Consider the following 23,054-nt stretch of genomic DNA (forward strand, 5'->3'; position numbering starts at 1 on the left):
AGAGATTCATGTAGGAGCTGGAAGGCCAGCAATGGATGTCCTCATGCTGGGGAAGGAGGTAACCCAGTAGCTTCTCAATTTATGAAGCAGGATGTCTCAGCAATCACAATCCAGTACTGAAAGGCAAGAACATCCAGACTAGAAGGCTGAAGAAGTTAGCATCTAATGCAGGTAGAGAAGCAAAGGCAGGGAGGTACGAGTTGTTCTTTACTCAGACCTTTTCATATCTGGGCTGGTAAATGGACGGTGACACCAACTTTGAGAACAGATATTTTCCTTTCCTTTCCTTTCTAGAAATGCTCCCACAGACATATCTAAAGTTGTATCTCCTAAGTGATTCTAAATCTCATCAAGTTGGCTATCAAGACTAACATCATAGCCTGAGAAAAACTTCAAGATGCTGTTCTTCAGGTTTTGGTTGTGGGCAGCTTCTCAACACTGGAAAAGAAAAGGAATTGCATTTCTCTCTAGTTTCTAACAAAGAATGCAACCTGCCTTAGTCAGTGGTCTATTGCTGTGAAGAGACACCATGACCAGAACAATTCTTATAAAGGAAAACATTTAACTGGGGGCTTGCTTACAAGTCCATGATCATCATGGATGGAAATACAGCAGCATGTAAGCAGATGCTGGAGTAGTAGATGAGAGCTACTTCTGGAGAGATAGAGTAGAAAAATATAGATAGATAGATGATAGATAGATAGATAGATAGATAGATAGATAGATAGATAGATAGATAGATAGATGAGACTACTCTAGGCTTGGCATGAGCTTTTGAAACTTCAAAGCCACCCACATACACACCCTACCCCAGAGTGATCCATTTCTTCCAATGCGGTCACACCTCTTAATCCTTCTAATTCTGTTCAAGGGCTCTACTCCCTAGTGTCTCAACATTCAAATATGTGAGCCGATTGGGACCATTCTTATTCAAATTACCACAAAGTCATTCTGAGGCATTGATTTAGCTCAGAATGCTAATTTGTTCTGACTTCTGTAACTATGAAATAATTTCATGTTTTCTTAAGCAATTAAACTTGTCTTAATTTCTTATCTCAGCAACAGTAAGTGAATACAAACTGAAATAGACTTATAGGTGAGCTTGAGGTTGCAAACAGGGGTAGAATGGCTGAAGTAAGTTGCTGAGTGAGACATAGAAGAATCGGGTCATTATATGGGGTTTGAGATGCATGGATCAAAAACTGGGCTCTCCTGCTATTCCTCCTTCATTTTAGGGTTCACAGAAACAGTAAGATGCTGTAGTTACAGACAGTCAGTATTTTGCACACTACACTGGACGCTTTCTGCACTGTGTAGAGAATGCCAGAACAGGTAAAGGGTAAAGGGCACAGGGTAAAGGGCACAGTTATGCTCGCATTTAATCTATGTTTGAGCTGTTCTTGTTTGTTTAAGCCTTTGTAAAACAGTAAGGGCAGATTTAACTGCACATAATCAATTATTTAGAACTATGGAAAAGGCTTTCTGAACCTATTCCCACAGAGCATACATTTCCTGAATCTAAATTTTTCATCACCATCCAGGAGATGTGAAAGAAGTTGGACAAGGCACAAGATCTCCCAGAGGTTCCCATTTGTGAAACTTTGCCCAGTTCATCAACACAAGCAGAGAATCTTGAATCTTAGATCCAGAAAGAGCGCTAGAGATGCCAGTTCAGATTTCTCATTTTATCTGTAACTCACACAATGAGTGAAGCCGCTCCTGACAGGAAATGACAGGAGGCCATGGGTTGTCCTTGGAAGATGTATCCTGTGGGCAAGCTTCTGGTGCATCTTCTTAATTTGATGATTGATGTAGAAGGCTAAGCTCACTCATGGTGGTACCATCCTTGGACTGGTAGCCCTGGGTGTTATCAAAAAGCCTGCTGAGCGGGCCATGGGAACAAACCAGTAAGGAGTATTCATTCATGGTCTCTGCTTCAGTTCCTGCCTCCAGGCTCCTGCCTTGAATTCCTGCCCTGACTCCCTTTGATGATGAACTATAATGTGGAAAATTTAACCAAATAAACCCTTTCCTCCCCAAATTGATTTTGGTAATAGTGTCTTATCACAGCAATAGAAACCCTAACTAAAACCACTTTTGCTGGGAAATTTCGTAGTAGAAAAACAAGAAGTTAGGAGCTGAAAAACATTTGTGTTTAAATCCTGCCACCTACATTGTATAGGGAACTACCTTTAATTTAAATATGTAACTTACTTATCTATGGAAAGTCTTGGAGAGTTAGGGGTAACAGAAGTTTAAAGTGAAATGTTGTCTTTAAAGCACTCAGCAAAGCACCTTGTACTCTCTCGATGCTCACGTTTAGTTCTTCCCCTTTGCCGTTCACACTCCGTTACCTGAGGCTGTGGAAGGCTTCAGAGGAAGCAGACTGGTTCCAGTAATCAGGAGAAATTCTGACACGTTGACTCCTGCTCACAGAATTGAAATGCATAGGTTTGGCCGGGAGGTTGATGCCTGGGAAAGACCACAAGGCTTTGTTCTGCCGTTTCAGATTAATCTAATTGATTCTTTTGACATGCTGGCAAAAGAGAGATGTCACATAAAGACATGTCTAGCTGACTCCCTAAAAAACTGGCTACTACAGTAAAGGTGCCCCAAATGGTTGAATGGTAGTCCATAAGGAACCTTCAGTGCTTTGGGCCAGGTTCACATTTAGGGTTAATCTGGAAAATCCACTTGCAAGCTATTCTTCATTAGGATTTAAGAAACCTTATTTGTTTACTTAGGTGTTTATGATTTATTTTTGGATAACATTCTAGTTTTGTTGTTGCTCTGATAAAGACCATGACCAAAGGCAACTTGGGGAAAAAAGGGTTAATTTCATTTTGCAAATCCATACCTGAAGGTCACAATCCACACCTGAAGGAAGTCAGGGCAAGAACTCAGTGTCTGGAACTGAAGCAGAGGCCTTCCTTGGGGGAATGTGGCTTACTGGTTTGTTTCCTCTAGCTTGCTTGATTTGCTTTGTTTTAAAGACTTATTTATTTTTATTTTATGTGTATGATGTTTTGCTTGCATGTATGTAAATGCACCACATGCATTCTTGGTGCCTGTAGAGATCAGAAAAAGGTCCTGGATCCACTGTAACTGGAGTTACAGACAGTTGTAAGCTGTCATGCGGATGCTGGTAACTAGTCCTGGGTCCTCTACAAGAGCAGCATGTACTCTTAACCACTGAGTCGTCTCTCTATCTAATCAGCTTGTGTGTGTGCACAAATGTATATCCCAATCCTACCACCTAGGGATGGTGCTGAACCCAGTGAGTTGATACCTCCTAGATCAATTAGTAGTCAAGAAAATACCCCCATAGACATCCCCATATGCCAGTCTGATGGAGGCAATTCCTTAATTAAAGTTTCTTCTTCCAAGGTGCATCAAGTTGACAATCAAGTTTAGCTATCATAGGCAGGATATGTATCTTAGGCTAACCTCAAATTTGAGATTCTTCTGCCTCAGCCTCCCAAATACTGGGATGATAACATACCATGTCTTGTTTGGCCTACTAATTATGTGGGGTTTGTTGGCATAGGTGTTAGTTGTAAAGCTGTTGGTTCTTCTGGAAGCGCAGAAGAGCCCTTTGGATCAAAATGCCAAAGATCCACATAATTAGTCATGCTGAATATACTCTAGCTCAGGGAATTCATGGAAGAAGTAAGACAAAAGGTAGTACAGGAAGTACACCAGTGCAGGAAGTACACCAGGGCAGGAAGTATGCCAGTATGGAAGCAGATATTCAATGACCCTGATACTGCTGCATACCAAAGACCAAGTGTTAGAAGTTATAGATACTCGTTCTGTCCATGTGATATGTCCCTGGACTTTTGGTAGTGGGCTTTTCAACCAGACATGAGGGTTTGATCGTAAAGAGGGCGGAATTAGTACCCACTTCCTATAGAACCAGGTGAAGTCAATCTAATCCCATCTATCATACTTTCATTGAGCAACTCTTTTCTATGAGCCAAGTAAAGTAAATGAGTATGTTGTCCAGGCACCTGAAGTGTTCTAGAAAACATTCCCTGAAACACTCATTTACACTCAGAGATATTTTATGCCTTATTTACAGTGACAAACAATACCTGAACATGAACATACTTTCAGTTGTGGCTAGTGTTTCCATTCCAGGGCTGAAGGTTAGAATGTTGTTTGTTTTGTTCTTTAACTATAAGGCAAGATTTAACAAATCCATTGTTAAAAAGCAATTTCAGTTTTCTTACTGCCTTTCATCTGTTTTGCTGAGTGTTTAATTGAAGTCACAAGGATGTGTATTTTTCCCTTTGGGGATCAATATAGCAAGGTAGAAAGGAAATAATTTTTGTTGCTAGTTATAATGCAGCCTATAAATTTTGTTTATGTCTTGAATCAACTTGCTTTGAAAAAATTTTATGCCTATATCCTGTTAGCTTCTTTTACATACTATTATAACTATTTGTTTATGACTTTATCTCCTTTCCTCAAGAAGAGCCTTAATGCAGGAAGTATCTATTATTTTTCATACCCATAGCTCCTTTAAGAGTACTAGCCCAAAGATGCTACTTGATAAACTATATAGAGATGAAATAAAAGTGAATAATATTCAGGTTTAGATTTAAAAGCCAGATTCTTCAACAAACTCTATAACTATGCATCCATATTCATTGCATAATCACTATTGCCATGATCATCATATGTCTAACACTATATAAAATGATTGTATCAAGCTTAGAAGCATCATCATATGTCTAACACTACATAAAATGATTACATCAAGCTTAGAAGCAATTCTTCATGTGTTATTGCTTTGATCCTTAAAATAATTTTATGTTGGGGACATCAATAAAATCATATCTGCTCAGTAGTGAGTTTGAAGCTCACACTATGACCTGCTTAAGCTCTTGCAGCTAGACAGAGCCTGAACTGAAGCTAAACTCTGTGGCTATAAGTCTTGAGATGCCTGTGTCTTGTTTTGTCTAGACTGCCACTCAAGGTCTGGCTCATGCCTTGTCTTCAGTGATGCTCAACTCAGAGTGTTTGATGTTCAGTGCAGAAGGTCTACGTGGAGCATTCTGCTGTGCATTGCCTCTGTCCTCTAGACACTGATAATATCATTCTTCCAATTGTGACAATAAAATGCTCTCCAGCCACTGGCAAAAGTCCTCTTGAGGGAAAACCAGTTCCAGTTGAAACTCAATGGTATAACAGCAGGCACAAGGTAGTAAGTGCTCTGGGATTGTCAAATGAAGAATGAAGAAGTTATTCCCCTCTTCTTCTGGAGGCAGCATTTGATTTACTATAAAAAATTAAATTGACTATAAAGCTTATTGTGATGAGAATAAATACAAAATATTTACTGAGCAGGCGTGAAGTGCCAAATCACAATCTAAGGAGAACAATATACAGCATTGTTAAATGTCTTCCTAACAAATGAAACATCATCTTCAAGTCCATCTACTGGAACAGAGCTATTTGGGACCAGTCAGTCTCATGATGGGCACTTAGCAGCTAGATTTACCATATTATCTTCTAAAGATTAGTTAGAAAGAAATTGCCTTCCTTTTATTTTTGTGGCTTGCTAACCAATAAATCAGTTCCAATCATTGTTTAATTGTATTGTCCGTGGAGATTGTGTTTTCAAGTAAGTTTCTGTCTCACTGGGACTGTTAAAATCATTTTAAGTTTTCATCTATTTGCATGAAAAAGGAGGGAAGGAACACATTCCTCCAACCCTATTGATTTATGTAAAACTCCAGGACCTACCTAGATGTCATTCCTGTTTAAATTTTTTGGAAAATGGAAATATCCTCATATTTATTGAGCAATAGATTTTCATGTATTACAGCTATTGTCACACTCTAGATTTGGATTCTGACTATGCATTTGGGAGTTCAATAGACTATGCTTATGTGGTTAGTTTTTATCAACATGACACAAAATAGAGTCCCTAGGATGAGGGAACCTCAATTGAGGGATTGCCCCCATCAGATTGGCCTGTGGGAATATCAAAGGGGGCTTTTTCTTGATTAATGATTGATGTAGAAGGGTCCAGCCCACTGTGGGCAGTACCAACCCATGGCAGGTAAATCCTGGGTGCTACAAGAAAACAATGTGAGCAAGCCAAAGGGAGAGAGCCAGTAGGTTGCATTACTCCATGGTTTCTGCTTCAGTTCCTGCCTCCAGGTTCTTATCTTGAGTTCCTGTCTGATGTCCCTCAATGATGGACAATGGTACAGAAGTGTAAGCCAATAAACTCTTTCTTCCCAAGCTACTTTTGGTCAGTCTTTATCATATCAATAGAGAGCAAACTAGAACAGATTTGGGTCAGGTATGCTTGGCCACAGCTCACAGAGTGACTGGGGATAAACTGTTTAACATATGGGACCCTCAGTTTCTTCATCTATAAAATTATGCAGTAGTAACTTTCACCAATCAAATAAGATAATGACATAAGCTTCCAGTGTGGGTCTTGGCACAAGTGACCAATAAATGACAGCAGTAACTGTCATCTCGTGGCTGTATTTTCCACTGAAATGGGAACAGGTTATTCTGAAGCTCTTTTGATCTCATTCTGTGAAAAAGAAGAATCACTCATCACTTTAATTTGTCTTTGTAAAGAATTTCATCTGATGAAGGTAACAGGGAAGTGAATTTTTCTCCCAGCCCAGGATCTGTCTTGAGCACTAACCACTGCTCAGCCCTCATCACCATCCCAATGACCTCAGCAGAAGGGTTTTCCCAGGTGGCAGTGGGACCAGTAGCACAGCTCCCCAGCTCAATCATGATATTATGTAACTGTGTCCTGTGAGGCAAGGGTGTGGACATAAAAGAACAATGTCAAGACACAGGTGAGAACCCCTCCAGGAGAAGAAGCACACAGCTAGAAACAAGGGTTTTGAAATGTCATGGGGCTAGCTAGAGTAGATTTACAGACCTGGCCAATTCATGCTGTTAATCCCACTCCAGGCTACAAAGAATTAGGACTTTCTGTGCACACTATGGTTTGGGGACTACTGAACCAAAATTCTCAATGTGTGGCATTACTGCCAGGCTTGCTGTTTCTCGCACCTTTCCCTGGGCTCCTAGGAACTGGAGAGAATCTGATTTTAGATCTTACCCCTTCCTGCCACATCCTGTCTGACTCCTGTTCCTTTTTAGGACAAACATTAGAAAATGGAATTCCCAGGCTGCTTCATGCAGACTTCCAATTGGGCAGTGTCCTCACACTCTAAGCGACTATATTACTATTTTGGATTTACTTCTTTATCTCTTCCTTTAGACAGTTAACGCCTCAACTTTCTTAAGTGCATCACACACACACTGAAGTGCTATGGACAGTAGGAGCCCTTGGGATGGCCTCTTAGTTAGGTCACTCTTCCAGAACTGGAGCAGTGTGTGTGTTTATACTTAATTCCGTTGGAACTTTCCAGTTGATGTTTCTGTGTATTGAATCTCTCAGACCTGAATACCAAGTCCCACTGTCCTTGTTTCCAATGATGGTTTGCAATGCAAATCACTGGATTGGTAACAGGCAGTACCATAACCATGGTAACCAAATGAAGACAAGTTGCTTGCCTTCCTCAGGAAAGTGCTGTCCAGCACTGCATTCAGACCAGGTGCCACAGCCAACGTGTCAAAGGGCATTGAAGGAACAGGCAGTTTCATAGAAATAAAAAGACAACAGACCCATTGTATCATTTCCCACACTCTTCCTCACAGCCCAGGATTTGTGACTAATAACTCCAGTCATTTGTATTTTCTGCTGTTTTTCTTTCTTGTAGAGAGGAAGGGATAGGGAATGAATCATAGTGGGTTTTCATCTTGAACTTGACAATGACTTTTGGCAAGCAGATCATTCTGGGCTTTCATAATGATCTGCTTTTAAATAGGAGCAGATAGAAACTGGGGTCACTTTGGTCACCAGGATTTTTCCATCTTAGTGATGGTGAAGACAGAAAACAGAAAGTACCAAGACCTCCCCATTCCAGAGCAACTACAGCAAGCTCGACTCCTGCTTCGCTGCTGAGCCTCTTTTATCTGCTGAAGTAAGTCTCATAGTCCATGTTATCCCAGCCCGTGGGGAGATGGTAGAGCTCGCCTCTCATTTCCTTTCTGCTGGAATGAGAGGGAAGCTGGAGTTTGTTCTGAGAGTCCTTACCTGCAGCTGTGGAACAGGGTGGCTCCCAGGAAGAAAGCTATTAGCAGTAGGTAACGTGGTCCAATTGTCATGGATCCAGGCCTGCATGCCTTCATGCCCCACTGCCTGGGTGGCCACTACTAACATGGAAAGGTCTAATGCTCTAGGCTCTAGGCTCAAACTCATCAGGTTGCAGTAAGGACTCAATACTGTTTCCAGAAGTGTATTCAGGAGTGATTAAGAAATGACGCTGTCTTCCTTTGGTAGCTCTTCTTTGCTTATTGGGGTCTTTGTGTCTTTTTTTTTCACTGATTATTTTCATTTTTAACTAATCAATGAATTCATTAAACATGAAGAGTGAATTTAATGCACTAGAGCCATGTGGGATATGTGTGTGTGTGTGTGTGTGTGTGTGTGTGTGTGTGTGTGTGTGTGTGTGTGTGTATGTGTGTGTTCTATACATGCATGGGCATGTGCACACAGCATGCTATGGAAGTGAAAATCTTGAAAGAGGAGAGACTGTTCCTTCAGGACAGGTTTACCAGATAAAATGAAGGAGCCTTAGCTACATTTGACTCTTAGATTTACAACTTTTATTTGATTGTTTGACTTGTTGAAGTCTGTCCCAAATAATTCATTGGCCACACTAGTGCTATAAACTGTGTGCTTTGGATTTTGATTATTTGTTTTCCACCGGAACTTCAAATGTAACTGACTACGTTTAGTTGCTGAACCAGGCAACTTGATTAAAAGGTTGGAACTGAAGAAGGCTGTGAGGGAATAAACAAACATAATCATCTCATTATGAAATTTTTACTGCAAAATCTCCCATTTATCATTGCCTTAGTACCACATGCAGGGAAAGATTTCATATTGGAATTCAGACATTATGATGGGAAGCAAACCTCGAAGCGATCAGAAGAGTTCAGAGTTCAATGATTCTCGCCTCACTCAGTTGACATGCATACTTCCCTTTTAACAGTTTCCAAATGATTGTGATGTTAAGCATGTATGTCTGCTAGAGTGCTCTACTCCCTGCACTCATCTCCTGGCTGCCCAGTGTGGCTAGTCACCCCTTAGAACAACCTCCTCTAGGACTCTAAAGAGCCCAAGGGAGTGGGGCACAGATATGTTTTGCATATCAAAAAAAAACTTAGGAAACACTGCCCAAAATATCAGAACAAGGTTTAAGCACATTGGGAATTTTACTGAGTTCACTAGTCAGTAGGTTGTCCCAGGTGTATTGTGGAACTAACCCAAACAAGTTGATAAATATTTAAAAATAATAAAATAATACATAGAAAATTAGCATCTACTTTGCCAATATAGAATACTTCCTATATGTCTCCCATAGACATCCCAACATTTCTGGGACTTGATCATGGGAGACATTCAGGAGGTATGTCTGGAGGTTACAGGAAGTTCACCCAACTGTTGAAGCTGGAGAGAGGGAGAAATAAAGCCAGGGATAATGAGAAATATGGAGAGATGGAGAGGGGAGAGATGGGGGGAAGGGAGGGAAAAAGGGGAGGAGGGGAACGGAAAGGGAGAGGGAGAAATGGGGAAAGAGAGGGGGAGAGGGAAGGACTGAGGGAAGGAGGTGGGGAGGTGGGGGGAGAGAGAGAGAGAGAGAGAGAGAGAGAGAGAGATAGAGAGAGAGAGAGAGAGAGAGACTGTGGACTGTTTTGTGGGTATTATCAATTAGGCTTTCCAATGGAAGTTAGGAATTGGCTTCTTTAAGGAAAACAAACATGAAAAGGGGAACGTCAGTATATTTCTTATAATTATTGTAGTCTCTGATAATCTTCCCATTTGCTCTGCCCGTGAGGAGTTGTACTGTTTGCCTCCTCTACTAAGGATTTGCTGTTACTTCTGGTTTCAGCTCCACTGGCTTTGGATGGTTGGGGCAGAGGGTGTGAATCCTCCTTCAGCCAAACTTGGACTTGAGATGTTTATGTGGCCTGTCACATTTTCATTTCCAGTCTGGAACATCCTTTATTCATTAGCAGAGATATTTCTCGGGCCTCTTTACCTGGATATGGCTGGCGTCTACCTCTTACTCAACACGTGCCTTGAAAAGTTTGAGACATTTTCTCTTATTTGTCCTGCCCCATCAAGAGTCTTCCAACAGATTCTGCGTGTCTGAGCCCAGGGAGACTGCATGACTCTCTTGAGCCTTCCACAGTCATAGCCTCTGTCTTAGTTACTGTTACTACAGCTATGATAAAACACCATGACCAAAGCAACTTCCGAAGGAAAAAGTTTATCTGGCTTACACTTCCACATCACACTGTTCATCACTGAAGAAAGTCAGGACAGGAACTCAGGAAGGACAGGAACCTGGAGGGAGAAGCTGTTGCAGAGGTCATGGAGAAGAGCTGCTTACTGGCTTGCTCTTTATGACTTGCTCAGCCTGCTTTCTTCTAGAATCCAGGACCACCAGTCTAGGCGCAGCTCCCTCCCAAAACGGACTGTACCCTCCCATGTCAATCACTAATTAAGAAAATGTCCTACAGGCTTGTCTACAGCCCAACCTTTTGGAGATATTTTCTTTTCTTTTCTTTTTTCTTTTTTTTTGTTACTTTAATTTTTTATTTTTTTCTTGGCTACAGCCATGAACAAAGGGGTGGATACATTGGTGGATGGGGGGGGGGGGGCATCCTGGCCGCATAACAGAGTTGAAGGAACTTCTGCCAGCAAATGGGCAAATAAGAGTTACTTTATTGCCGGGCGGTGGCGGTGGCGGCGGCGGCGGCGGCGGCGGCGGCGGCGCACGCCTTTAATCCCAGCACTCGGGAGGCAGAGGCAGGTGGATCTCTGTGAGTTCGAGGCCCAGCCTGGGCTACCAAGTGAGTCCCAGGAAAGGCGCAAAGCTACACAGAGAAACCCTGTCTCAAAAAATCAAAAAAAAAAAAAAAAAAACAACCAAACAAACAAACAAACAAAAAAAACCAAGAGTTACTTTATCTCCAAGCTTTCTGCTACAGATCTAAACCCTTCTCCTTCCCTACTTCTGCATCTGCCGCACGCAACCTTTTCTGTCTCACTTCTGCAGGCAGTGGGCGGGCTTAAGTGGGCGGGCTTGGGCGGTTTCTATGACTTGCCCTAACTCACCTTAACTCCACCCACTCATTCTCAAACTGCCTTGAGAAGCACAGATGGGTCTGGAAGCGGCTAAGATCCATACAAATAAGTTTACAATAATCAGGATGGCTCTTAAACCAAAAAATCAGCTTACAGCCTACTGACAGATCTCCCAAAATCTGTCCTTAAGCCATCAATCATCAGAAGAAAAAAAATTCAGGACATGGAGTAAAATCCATCTCTTGTTCCCCAGACCTCCCCAACTAAAACTTAAGCATCTGGAGAGCAAGGCTCCTGACCCCACAGGCAAGAGAGTCATCTATGGCATTTAAGGTAAAAGCCCAAAAAAATTGCCAAGTGCTGGCACTAGCTGACTCCCAAATGCTGTTGGGTCCCTGTTTTAAGTGAGGAAAAGGCCACAGGCTAGCGAATGCCCTGCCAGGCCATCAACAGCCTTGTTAAAAGTGCCACCTAGAAAGACAAAGAGTCAGCTGACTGCCCCCAGGCACCAAGATGCATGGGTACATCAAGATAAGATGGAGGTATTTTCTTAATTGAGGTTTTTCTCCTCTCAGATGACTTTAGCACGCGTCAAGGTAGAACAAAACTATCCAGCACAGCCTCCTTCTTAGGGCAATGTGGGGAGTCTTTCCTTGGGGCATTGAATTATAGCAGATACTACAGCAGATCCAAACTTCTGGGGTTCTGGGAGAGCTGATCTTTTAACTTGCATAGAAAACACCCACAAAGCAGAAACAGTGGCAGCTCCTGATCTTTGTGTCCATATCCATCCCGCCGGCCTCGACTCTGGTTGATTATCTGTATTTTATGCATCTTCTTTGCTGTTGCCTTTCTTGTCACTCACAGCATCCTGCTATTCATAAACATTTATATTTTGGTATAGCCATCTTTTGCTCTAAACAGTTTTTCATTTTTATCTTGATTAAGCAGGACTTTTCTACTCTAAGTTATAGAAATACTTTCCTGTGTTTCTCATAGTTTTGCTCATCTGCCTGTCACCTCTTACCTTATGATTTCACCTCTAATTTATTTTGGCCAGCTGTACGGAGTAGGGATTTAGATAGTTATTGTTTCCCAAATGAATATCTTCCTGTTCCAAGATAATTTACTAAATAGTTTGTTTTAAACATTAACCTGACACTTCTTCGTAATTTTAGATTAATTCTGCACTGGTACATGATTGATAGCTTACTGATAATATGCCATGGGGGGAGGTACTGATGTTCATTCTCTTGATAGGGAATGCTACTCAGGGAGAAGGCAAGTAAAGGGCTGGGTTGACTGCCTTTCTTGACCATTAACTCGAAATCACGGCCGCCTCTCCCTTCCCTTTTCCATGTACTCCCAGAAACTGCTCAGAGCGCCTTCATCTCTACCCTGTTGGGATTAGATTTCTTTTTCTCAAACTCGAGTACAATTGTCCTTGAGTTTCCTTCTGAGTCCATTTTAGCTTTTACTTTTTATGAGTGTGTATGTATGTATATGAAGTTTTTAGTATGAATTGCAGTCCCAATTTCTACTTTAATCACCTCTTCTGTCTTGCTTTACTTTTTCAAAAGATATATACTAGGTACAAATGTCTATAATTTATCTCTCTGTAAAACGAACACAGTCACATGTTATACAATGGCATGTTGGCCTAATGGTGAGAATATATGCCAGTGACCCATAAAATGACACAGTACTGATGTCATGGCTGTCATAGTTTGCATGTGTATGCTCTATGCTGCTCATACCTAGGCAAAAGCCACCTAATGAAGCTTTCTAAGATTCTCTCTGTTGCTATGCAACACATAATTATATCTTACAAGGTGAGATGCTTATCTGTCAAGTTAATACCTTTTACCTGGAGTTCAATTTTGTTTTAAATTAATATTGATATAGCTGTATTTTAAAAGTATTTCTCCAAGGGTACATCTTTCTTCATTTTAGCCTGCCTCTCTTGTTCTTTTTTTTCATAAATCTTTCTCCTCTAAGTACCACCAGCTGTACTTTAAGAACATTCCATTAGAGTTTGTCTACCATTTCCTATGTAAATGTAACATATTTGTAGTGTTTTCACAGATATATAAGGCCTACATGACCCCAGCTTGCATTTCCTGTCTCTTTAACTGCCCTTTCTGACTCCACTGTACATTGATTGTTGTTTTTAACTGTTGACATTTCATCATTTTAGTTTTTGTCTTCAAGTGGCTGAAATAAGCAAATATAATCTTCATTTTTCCAATAGCTAGCCTTAAATTTTTCTAACTTTCATTTTATTTAGTCTTTATGTCTTTCACATCATGTCTCCACATCATTTCTTCCAATCTCACCCATCCCCCCCAATAAAACAAAATAAAATTTAAGAGAAGAAGTTGAGGGTAGGGGAGTGAATGGGGAGAAGAGAGAGAGAATCTCCTCATGGAAGCTGCAATGTGATACAGTGAGTCACACAGTAAACCCCTTTATCAACACATTTTTGCATGCAGACATTCATGCCAAAGAATCATTTGTCTGGTTTGAGGCCACTGGTCTTTGCTGCACCATCAACACTGGGCTCTCGCTCAGACTCTTCCTGGACATCCCGTTGCTGCTCTGTGTCATAGAGATCCTGCAGCCCTGGGTTCACAGGACCAACCTCCACCCCACCCCTGTGCCCCAGAAGATCACAGATGGGGTGGATGTTGAGGTGGACCAACACATAACCCTAGTTCTAGGCTTGGGTAGTTGCAGGGTTGGGTCAGCCCACCAGCTCTATGGTGTCTTCACCACCATGGTGAACTCTCCAGCATTGACCTGGCTAATTCACCCTTTGCACTGATGAGCAAGGGGCAGGGCCCTTTCTCCCAATTTTATGTCCTCCGATTAGGTTGGGGTCTCCAGAGTGCTCAGTTGATGAGGGGCAGGAACAGTTCTCTTGCTCTTATAACCTCAGAGCCAGCTCTCCCACTTGCCTCAGGTGTTGATGGGCAGCCCTGGGTGGGGCATGGGCGTATCTTTCCCCAGCCCACGTGGCCATGAGACAGATGAGTAATGAGGACAGCTCTTTCATGCTCACCCACACCAGTGCCAAAAGGGTTGGTTGGCTCTATTGTGCTACTCAGTCTAGGTGCATGGCCTGCTCTCCTGTATGTTGCAGCTGATAGAGAGCAAGAACAGCTCTCCTGCTCTTCTGACCTCAGGGCTAGCTCTCCTACCTGCCTCAGGTGTTGGTGGGCAGGGGGTGAGGCATCTCTCTCTTCTGCCCATACAGCCATATGGCAGTTAAGGGGTGGGTTAGGTCTCCCACACTTGTGTTCTCAGGGTTGGCTTACCTGTGCCCTTGTCAACAGGGTCAGCTCTGCTGTGTTACCCAGATGAGGTGTAAGACCAGCTTTCCCTAGTACAGGGAAAGCACCTGGTACAGGGGTCAGCTCCTTTGCCAGCTGGAGGCTATAGGGGCAAGAAGGGAAGACATCTTTCCCCACCAACAAATTGCAGATGAGGGAGGCGGTACCAGCTATGCCCCTCTCACGCCCTCAGGGCTGGCTCACCCACACCGCCGTCTACAGGGTCAACTCTACTGTGCTGCCCATGCGAGGCAGATGGCCTGTTCCCCTGAGTGCTGCAGCTGGTGAGGGGTTGGGTGAGGTCCCCCACCTGCTGCTGTTGTCAAGGGGAGAACATCTTTCTCTTGCCCACACTACCACATGGCAGAGGAAAGGGGCATGACCTGCTCTCCCATTCTCACACCATCAGAGTCAGCTCTATTGTGCTGCCCAGGTGAGGTATAGGGCCCTCTCTCCTGAGTGCTTCAGCTGGAGGGGGCCAGGGCCAACTCTGTAAGGCTCTCTCCTCTCTGCCTTCATGAGTCATGGACCAAGTGATGGCCCTTGGCAGCACCCCAGAGCCAGATACTTGCCCTGGGTAGCAGTAGGGACATCTACATCGCCCCCTCACTGCCGTCGCCTCTTCAAATCTGCCTCTCTCTCATACACATGACTCTTATTCCAGACAAAATCTTGTCTAACAGCTGTATCTTCCGTGCATGTCACATAGACCCAAAAAGTGCTATCAGTACTCTTTGGCTTCTCTTCCCGAGGGGCCTACAAACCCTTAGTTAGTTTCCTACCTATAACAATTTCTGTTGTTTTGCCATTCATAGTCAACAACAGTAAGGGAAAGCTGCTTTGGATTCCCTGTTAGAGATTAAAGATTAAAACATGGAATATTGGGAATGGGGACATGAGTTACTGGGTGGCAGAAGCTTCTAATGGCAACTTATGAAAATACTGGGCAATGCAAAAGGATTTCAATTAGGAGAACAGGTGTAACTAGAGCTTACTGTGACAGTCCTCTTTCCTTTGCTTTTAGTGAGTTTCTCTGTAGCTGAGCTGGTAAAACATAGTCATAAATCAGGGTAAGAAGCAAGCCTACACTTAAGATTGCTTCTATAAAATGAGAGATGGGGACTTTGAGGTCAGAATTTAAAAGTTGGAAAGCACCTTAAGGTTATTCAAATCTCCTGTCTTCCTGCAGGCATTTCCTCAACAACATACCAGCAACCTATTTCTTCATGTGGGCATTTTCTCTAGGGCATGCTTTGATATCTGAATATAATCATTGAAGGAAAACATGGTGATGCCTTTACAGTCTCTTATATGATCATTTACCAGGAGTAAGATCTCCTCCCATCTCTTGGTTCCTTAAGATTCAGTGGTTATGGTCAAGATGAGAAAGGAAAGATGTTGGTAGATTGATGGCAGAGGAATTAATAATACCTCTTCAAATAATACAGATAGAAAAGGGATTTAGACACAAGTGCATGCTTAATTCTTAATCTTTTCTAATTACCAGTCATTTCTTTAGGGTTTTGCTGTTGTTTTGTCTTGTTTTTGTTGGTTTTCTGTGTGTCCCTTATCATTGGTGTCATCATAATCATCAACTATGGGATTGAAATATGATACAATTCTCCTTGAATAGATACTGTATATAGAATATTTTATTGTATGTAATATTTAATATACATGCTTTATTTTTAAAAGCAGATTTAGCTACACAACTAAGAATAGAAGAAGGTAGAATTCACATACATCCCTATCCCTCTATTTATAGCTTTCCTCATTGTCAACATCCCTCAAAAGGACAACATATTGTGGCAATTAAGAAACCACATTTAGAAAGCATCATCACCCAAGGTCCACACTTTTCATTATTACTCATGTCCCTGTGTCTATTCTATGGGCATAAGCATGTTGCTGGAGGGCTTCTTTCCAGGTTCCACCAAGCCCCACAGTCCCACAATCCATGTATAAAATAATCACTCAGATGCTTATATTACTTATAAACTGTATGGCCATGGCAGGCTTCTTGCTAACTGTTCTTATAGCTTAAATTAACCCATTTCTATAAATCTATACCTTGCCACATGACTGGTGGCTTACCGGCGTCTTTACATGTTGCTTGTCCTGGCGGTGGCTACAGTGTCTCTCCCTCCTTCTTCCTGTTTCCCTAATTCTCCTCTCTCCTTGTCCCACCTATACTTCCTGTCTGGTCACTGGCCATTAGTGTTTTATTTATATAGAGCGATATCCACAGCATAAACACATGCACAACATCACTTAATAAAACATCATTGCTTTACCCAGAGACATTTCACTAAACTAGAATATCCTCTGTGCTTCCTTTATTCACTGTTCTTCTGCCCTAACCCTTAATGATTATTGCTATTTTTCTGAATTCATAGTTTTCCTCCTTCTAGAAAGCCATACATTTACTTTCAGGCAGTATGTGGCTTTGCAGACTTGTTCTTGTTTAAACATATGCATTTATGGCTACCTGATATCTTTTCATGGCTTGGTAGTTTGTATCTATTATTGGGATGAACCATAGCCTATTTCTCAATTCACCTGTAATATTAATTTAAGATGTGTGATACAAAGATGTGTTGTACTCTTTTATGTTGCATTTGCTTGACTCTGTGAAGCTGTGTTACTTTGCCTGTCTAAAAACACCTGATTGGTCTAATAAAGAGCTTAATGGCCAATGTCAAGGCAAGGGAAGAGATAGGCAGGGCTGGCAGGCAGAGAGACTAAATAGGAGAAATTTGGGAAGAAAAAAGGATCGAGGAGCAAAAGGAGGAGAGGAGGACATCAGGGGCCAGCCACCCAGCTACATAGCCAGACAAAAGAGCCCAAAGAGTAAAAAACAAAACAACACAAAAACCCTACAACCTCTCGAGGGAAGAACATCCTGTTTTTTCCCAAGTTTTGTCAGTTATGAATAAAGGTACCATAAACACCCATGTGAAAGTTTTTATATGGGTATAAGCTTCCAACTCTACTTGGTAAACAAAACGAGTGTGATTGCTGGGTCATATGTAAGAAATTGCCAAACTGTCTTCCAAAGTGGTTACAGTAGTTATTATTCCTGCCTGCAGTGAATGAATATTCGTGATACTCTACATCTATGTCCATACAAGGTCAAATGAGTGTTCAGAAGTGTTTGGGCCACTCTAATAGGTGTGTGTGTTTGTGTGTGTGTGTGTGTGTGTGTGGTGATATTTTATTTGTGCTGAAATGTGATTTTATTTGTATGTTAATAAATAAAGTTGCCTGGGGGTCAGAGCTAATAGCAAGCCATAGCAGACCTGGGTGTTCGTGGCATATGCCTTTAACCCCAGCACTTGGTAGGCAGAGCTAGGTAGATCTCTGTGTGGTCAAGGGTACAGCCAGCATTGTACAGACACATGCCTTAATCTCAAGATCAACCATAGAATATCTGGAGGTCTGTACAAATAGGTAGTGATGAGGCAGTCATGTAATTGGGTTTGCAACCAATGAGAAGGCAGAACAGAAAGTCTATATAAAGACAAACACACAGGAAGTAGGTCTCTCTTGGCTGAAGAGGCTAGCTGCAGCAGATGGGTAAGGCTCTTAGCTCTGATATCTTGGCTTTCTTCTTTGCATTGGTTCTCTGTTTCTTATTTAATAAGACGGTTGGTTACATCTACATGTATGTGTACCTGGTCTGTATTTCCTTGACAAGGTATGGTATGGAGCATCTTTTCCAATGTGTATTTATCATCTGTGTCTCTTCCCTGATATCCTAAAGAGGTATCACTTAAGGTCTTTTGGTCACTTTTTTAGTCTACTCATTTAGTTATAAGGGTTCAACAGGTGTTGCTCATTGATGATAGTCTTTTATGAGATAATGTCTTTTTCATGTATTTTCTCCTGGTCTGTCTTTTCTTTCTCTTAACAATGTCCTTTACACAGAAAGCTTATATATTTTCAACAATACCTAGCTTATAACTTCTTTCTCTCCTAAACTATGCTGTTAGTGTCATTTAGACATTTTTCTATATTTTTTTATTTTGCATGTGACATTTAGGCTTATGATTCATATTGACTTCATTTTTCTCTGCATGGTGAAAGCTGTGTCCAGATTCATTGTTTTGCATGCGGAGTCTTATTATTCTAGTGTCCTTTGTTGAAAAGGCAACCATTGCCTTTTCTAGTGTCCCTTCCTCCTTCAAGATCAGTAGCAAATGTTTCTGACTCTGTTTTGTTCTAACCACCTATTTTACTTCTAGTACAATATTGAAAAAGGATGTAGGAAGAGGCATATTTACCTTGTTTCTGATCTTAGTGAGGCAGCTAGAAATTTCTCACCAAGTACGATGCTACTTGCATACCTTTTGTAGAGATTATATGTTAGGTTGGAAATTCCTAGTTGACCATCATATTTTAAAAACAACAGGAAAGATACATGGGAAGGAAGTGTGATAGAGGCAAACAGAAGGGTCACTTAAGCATAATTATCACCAGATAAGATGGCATCTGATTTAACACTAAAGAGCATATATTAATCACAAAGCAACCATTGTTGGTTGTTTTTACTCTTTGTTCTTTTGGGGGGCCTATCACCCAGCTCACAAATATATCACACACGAGGCTTATTCTTCTTATAAATGCTGGGCCTTAGTTTAACCCATCTACCTTTTGTCTCTGGGCTTTTATCTTTCTCTATTTTTGTATACCTTCCTTTACTTCTTACTCCATGGCTTGCTGTGTAGCTGGGTGGCTAGCCCTGGAGTCCTCCTCTCCCCCTTTTCTTGCTCCTCTCCTTCTTGCCCCTCCTTTTTATTTCTGCCTGCCAGCTCCTCCTATCCTTTCTCCTGCCTTGCTATTGGCCCTTCAGCTCTTTATCAGACCAATCAGGTATTTTAACAGGCAAAGTAACACAGCTTCACAGAGTTAAACAAATGCAACATAAAAGAATGCAACACATCTTTGCATCATTAAAGTGTTCTACAGCATAAACAAATGTAATACATCTTAAAATAATATTCTACAACAAGCCACTTTTTAACAGTCTATGTATTCTATTGTTGATAAATATTTTAATGCCTGTTTCTGGAAAGTTTTTCTATTTGTCTCTCAATCTTTAAGGGCCAGAATCAAAAGTCTCCTTTCTAAGAATACTAATGTATTCACAAATGAAAGGATTCTTCTCATAGCATTTGAAGAATGGTTTTGTGCTTCTGTTAGGATGCACATCCTCCTACATCTCTGTAGTTAATTGGTATAATTTCTCACAATCAACTCTAAGCTTCTTAAATTTTTTCTTGTACACAGTAGACACTCAAATATTTAATTGAATTAAATTGGTAAATGTCATTATTGAATTCATTTACTTATAATGGCTTAATTTTACAATGTATTTTGTGAATAACTTCTGATATGTGATACAGTGTCTGACATAATAGACATTATAAAGATGAATAAGTCACAATTTCCACTTACTAAGAACACAGAATCCAAGGTCAGATGCAATCACTGTTTCATTCATTAAGCAGCCATCACTAATCATCTACAATCACTTGTATCCTGGACTAAGAACCATGGATCCAGAAGGAATTTCATGGGTTTTGCCCTCAGTTAATTCATTTGTGTGATGGGAGAGGCATTCATGAGGTGAACTATTCCACTTGAGGATGGTGAGTGCTGTAATAGGGTTTTGCATAAGTTGTTGTGAGACATTGAAGGAGAGAAGTACTCAAAAACAAGCTCTATTTTAGTACAACGAGACAGTGTCCAGAGAAGAGAAGGGCACTGCTTGTAGCATGACTTGTAGCCACCACGATTAGAGGGGAGAACACACTGATGAACCTTAGTTCTCCTCTTTCAGAGTCTGATGCACTTGAAGGGACTTAGATTGCAGAGATGGTGGAATAGGAGATGAGCTACATGAGCATCACTGATATTCCCTCATCTTTTCTTTCCTCCTTGGTAGAAGAAGACAAAGGCAATGTGGAGAAGACAACAGAGCAACCAAGAGAAAAGTAAAGGCAGCCATTGAGGAAGGGGGGAAAAAGCTTGAAAGTTGGGAAGTGACTAAAACAGTGCTGGCAGTGAGGAGTCAGTGGGTCTGATGTCATCAGTCTTGAAGCTGTGCAGGTCTCCAGGAAGCAGTGTATGTGGTCTTTCAACTAATAATCTTGTGCTTATTTTCACCATGAAAAGATGCTAACTCCAAGTTTAGGGAATCTGACATTAGGTTCCGGCTGGGGCACAAATGCCTTGTCTTTAAATCCAGCTTGCTCCTAAATGGCAAGAGTAAGCAACCTTCACATATTTCATGGTGGGAGGAAGCCACCCACAGAATAAGTCATCACAGACTGCCTGTTCCCCTTAGCAGAGTGTTGATGGAACACACTCTTCCCCAGGATCTGCCTCTACTTTCCTGAATCATTTGGAACTCTTTACCAGTGTTTGTGGGACTTTGAGACTTGGATAAGAAGTGAGAGCAGAAGGGGATTCCTGGCTTGACTTTTTTGCTTGAGATTTTGAATCTTCCAAACTTATGAGTACTAGGAACAATGGCTTATTCTTCCTGTTCATGTAATTTTGTTGAATATAATTTTAAAATATTTTCAGTGTGAGCACCATTAGCCACATATTAAATAGTCTGTGTGGAAAATGGAAATAGAATAATGAAGTTACAGAATTATCTCATCTCATTCAATTCCTTCCTATTATGTGAAAAGAAGTTACATTCCAAGAAACTTGAAACTACATGTCTAGTGTCATACAGCCAAGTGACAGCTATTTGTTGATTAATTAAACTGGAAACGACATGCTTTTCATTTCCCTGGTGGATGGATTAAAATCTTTCATTTGCTTATTAGCTGTTGAGAGGTTAATAGGAGAAATGAAAAGAAACTATTCAAATAGTTTTAGACTATATTTTAGATAGTCCTTACTATGATAGGAATATTGTTTATATGCGTCTACATGTATATATATATAATCACATTATTTTTTCTAATTCATATCTATTATGCATTACTTCTTGATGCTGTGAACCATTCCTGACAAAGGTGTAGGAGTGACATCTTTTCTAGCTTTCCCTAAGTCAATCAGCTATGTTTTGCTATTGCTCAGTTGTTTCTGGCACTCATTTACATAGCTGCTCCTTCTGCAAGTACACATTTAGTATCTTACCTATGCCAATATGATAAAATAACCAAGATATCTGCCTTGGGGAAACTCTCAGGATGGTCAAGGTGGTTAAGAAACAGGGAGGATAAATTGAGGGATAAACACAGACTTATCAAACAAAGCCAATATTTTAAAGCAATTTACAGTGAGCTATGGGTAACAGTGAAATAAATACGGACACATTCATATAGGGAGAGGCTGTAGACAGAAGAGAGAAGTGGATGCTGAATACTGAGGTATAAACACTCAAAATTTAGAATCGAGGAAGATGAAAACAAACTTGAAAAAGAATGCTTTACACTAAGTAGGAAGAAATTCTGGAAATTTGGTTACTAAAAACCCAACTAAAAACTTGTTCCTATTAAGAGGAAGTGATAAGTACAGCTTTCAGAGATTCTAAAATGGTAAGTACAGAAAATGAAGTATTAACAGTATACTCAGTTACATATGGAATGTTACATATGGATGGTGTGTGGACAGGGTCCTCTTACAAGACCCAAGAGAGACTGCAAATTCTGTTTATGTCAGGTTGTCAGCACTGGAAATGGATGTTTTGAGGTATGTGGTAAGGCTGTTTTAGGATTAAAGTTGAAAGAAGGAAGGAATACAAGAATTGAGGAAGGCTTGTAGGTTATTGACTGAGCAGGTATGCTAAGGGGATGCAATTTGTTGAGACGCAGAATGCTAAAGGAGAGTAAGATGAAATCAGGGAAACAATGAAGAATTCAGTGTGACACATACTGTTTTTCTCCAAATATCCATGTGGACATGTCAAGTAAATGGGAACACCATGATCTGAAGTTCAGAGGATGGACAAGATTTGGAAATTTGGGTTTGGGGATCATCAACACTGTTCTATAAAACCAAAGAGAAATTGAATTTAGATTTGGCAGGGTAGATGGAGGATTATTTTAAGATGGATCATATTATAGTATGTTTAAAATCGAATAGAATGATCCAACAAGAAGGAAAAAGAAGGTGTACAAGGAAATCCGAATGAAATAGAAGCAACAGCAAAAGCTTGACTTGGAATTTGGGAGGCCATTTTCTAATGATGAATAAAGTATGACCATGGGAATTGAGTAGAGAGAAAGACTACTGAAAGTGAAAACATAATGGACTGATGAGTCCAGTGTTCAAGGGTCATCTATATTGGTAATCCAGAAAGATGACAAGAAAGTCATTCTAGTATTGGTAGTAAGAGTGAATTCAGTAAATATTTAGGACTCCATAACCTGATGACATATGCAGAGAAAGCAAGACCACAAAGCAGCAAGATGAGCACAAAATAAATTTATACCACCCCCAAATATATATTATAGTTCAGATTATATGGTAGGAAGGACAGGCAATCCTGG

At 40.9% G+C, this 23,054-nt stretch overlaps 1 protein-coding gene across 3 annotated transcripts in view; it reads left to right on the top strand.

Moving 5' to 3' along the window:
• Itprid1 (ITPR interacting domain containing 1) overlaps nt 1–23,054 on the top strand; it is a 144,733-nt gene that overhangs the window by 5,846 nt on the left and 115,833 nt on the right. The window contains exon 1 of one of the 3 annotated variants that reach the window (XM_076566852.1): nt 7,766–8,033. The exons of the other annotated variants lie outside the window; for them this stretch is intronic. The gene's annotated coding sequence lies outside the window, so the exon portion shown is untranslated. Of the gene's footprint in view, nt 1–7,765; nt 8,034–23,054 lie in introns of those variants that run through there. 3 annotated transcript variants of the gene reach the window in all.

Source organism: Peromyscus maniculatus, chromosome 3, assembly GCF_049852395.1.
Source record: "Peromyscus maniculatus bairdii isolate BWxNUB_F1_BW_parent chromosome 3, HU_Pman_BW_mat_3.1, whole genome shotgun sequence".
Lineage (NCBI taxonomy): Eukaryota > Metazoa > Chordata > Mammalia > Rodentia > Cricetidae > Peromyscus > Peromyscus maniculatus.